We start from the raw sequence: 2,203 nt of genomic DNA, 5'->3' as shown, positions 1-2,203 counted from the left end.
TATGGTGTTAGGTCTTACGTTTAAGTCTTTAATCCATCTGGAGTTAATTTTAGTGTAGAGGGTCAGGAAGATGTCCAGTTTCTGCTTTCTGTACATGGCTAGCCAGTTTTCCCAACACCATTTAGTAAACAGGGACTCCTTTCCCCATTGCTTGTTTTTTTCAGGTTTGTCAAAGATCAGATGGTTGTAGATATGTTGTGTTGCTTCCCAGGCCTCTGTTTTGTTCCATTGTTCTATATCTCTGTTTTGGTACCAGTACTGTGCTGTTTTGATTACTGTAGCCTTATAGTATAGTTTGAAGTCTGGTAGTGTGATGCCTCCTGCTTTGTTCTTTTTGCTTAGAATTGACTTGGCTATGCGGGCTTTCTTTTAGTTCCATATGAAGTTTAAGGTGGTTTTTTCCAGTTCTGTAAAGAAGGTTATTGGTAGCTTGATGGGAATAGCATTGAATCTGTAAATTACTTTGGGCAGTATGGCCATTTTCATGATATTGATTCTCCCTAACCATGAATATGGAATGTTTCTCCATCTTTTGTGTCGTCTCTTATTTCGTTGATCAGTGTGACTTGTAGTTCTCCTTGAAGAGGTCCTTTATGTTCCTTGTTAGTTGTATTCCTAGGTATTTTATTCTCTTTGTAGCAATTGTGAATGGCAGTTTGTTCTTCGTTTGGCTCTCTTTAAGTCTGTTATTGGTGTATAGGAATGCTTGTGATTTTTGCACATTGATTTTGTATACTGAGACTTTGCTGAAGTTGCTTATCAGTTTCAGGAGATTTTGGGCTGAGACGATGGGGTCTTCTAGATATACAATCATGTCATCTGCAAATAGAGACAATTTGACTTCCTCCTTTCCTATTTGAAAAACTTTTATTTCTTTTTCTTGACTGATTGCTCTGGCTAGAACTTTCAGTACTATATTGAATAGGAGTGGCGACAGCGGGCATCCTTGTCTAGTGCCAGATTTCAAAGGGAATGCTTCCAGTTTTTGCCCATTCAGTATGATATTGGCTGTTGATTTGTCATAAATAGCTTTTATTATTTTGAGATATGTTCCTTCAAATCTTAGTTTATTGAGGGTTTTTAGCATAAAGGGCTGTTGAATTTTGTCAAAGGCCTTCTCTGCATCAATTGAGATAATCATGTGGTTTTTGTCTTTGGTTCTGTTTATGTGGTGAATTACGTTTATAGATTTGCGTATGTTGAACCAGGCTTGCATCCCTGGGATGAAGCCTACTTGATCATGGTGGAGAAGCTTTTTGATCTGCTGTTGCAATTCGTTTGCCAGTATTTTATTGAAGATTTTTGCATCTATGTTCATCATGGCTATTGGCCTGAAGTTTTCTTTTCTTGTTGAGTCTCTGCCGGGTTTTGGTATCAGGATGACGTTTGTCTCATAAAATGATTTGGGAAGGATTCCCTCTTTTTGGATTATTTGGAATAGTTTCAGAAGGAATGGTGCAGCTCCTCTTTGTATGTCTGGCAGAATTCAGCTGTGAAACCATCTGGATCTGGGCTTGTTTTGTGTGGTAAGCTCTTAATTGCTGCCTCAACTCCAGACCTTGTTATTGGTCTATTCAGGGTTTCAACTTCTGCCTGGTTTAGGCTTGGGAGGAGGCAAGTGTCCAGGAATTTATCCATTTCTTCCAGATTTACTAGTTTATGTACATAGAGTTGTTTGTAGTAATCTCTGATGATGGTTTGAATTTCTGTGGAATCTGTGGTGATATCCCCTTTATCGTTTTTTATTGTATCAATTTGATTATTTTCTCTTTTCTTTTTTATTAATCTGGCTACTGGCCTGCCTATTTTGTTGATCTTTTTGAAAAACCAGCTCCTGGATTTATTGATTTTTCGAAGGGATTTTGTGTCCCTATCTCCTTCAGTTCTGCTCTGATCTTAGTTATTTCTTGTCTTCTGCTAGGTTTGAGTTTTTTTGATCTTGCTTCTCTAGCTCTTTCAATTTTGATGCTAGGGTGTCAATTTTAGATCTCTCCTTGCTTCTCATGTGGGCACTTATTGCTATAGATTTTCCTCTAGAGACTGCTTTAAATGTGTCCCAGAGATTCTGGTACGTTGTATCTTCGTTCTCATTGGTTTCGAAGAACATCTTTATTTCTGCCTTCATTTCATTGTTTATCCAGTCAACATTTAAGAACCAGTTGTTCAGTTTCCATGAAGCTGTGCGGTTCTGAGTTAGTTTCTG

This window comes from Cebus imitator, unplaced genomic scaffold, assembly GCF_001604975.1.
Source record: "Cebus imitator isolate Cc_AM_T3 unplaced genomic scaffold, Cebus_imitator-1.0 Scaffold539, whole genome shotgun sequence".
Lineage (NCBI taxonomy): Eukaryota > Metazoa > Chordata > Mammalia > Primates > Cebidae > Cebus > Cebus imitator.
Note: the sequence above shows the minus strand (reverse complement) of the source record.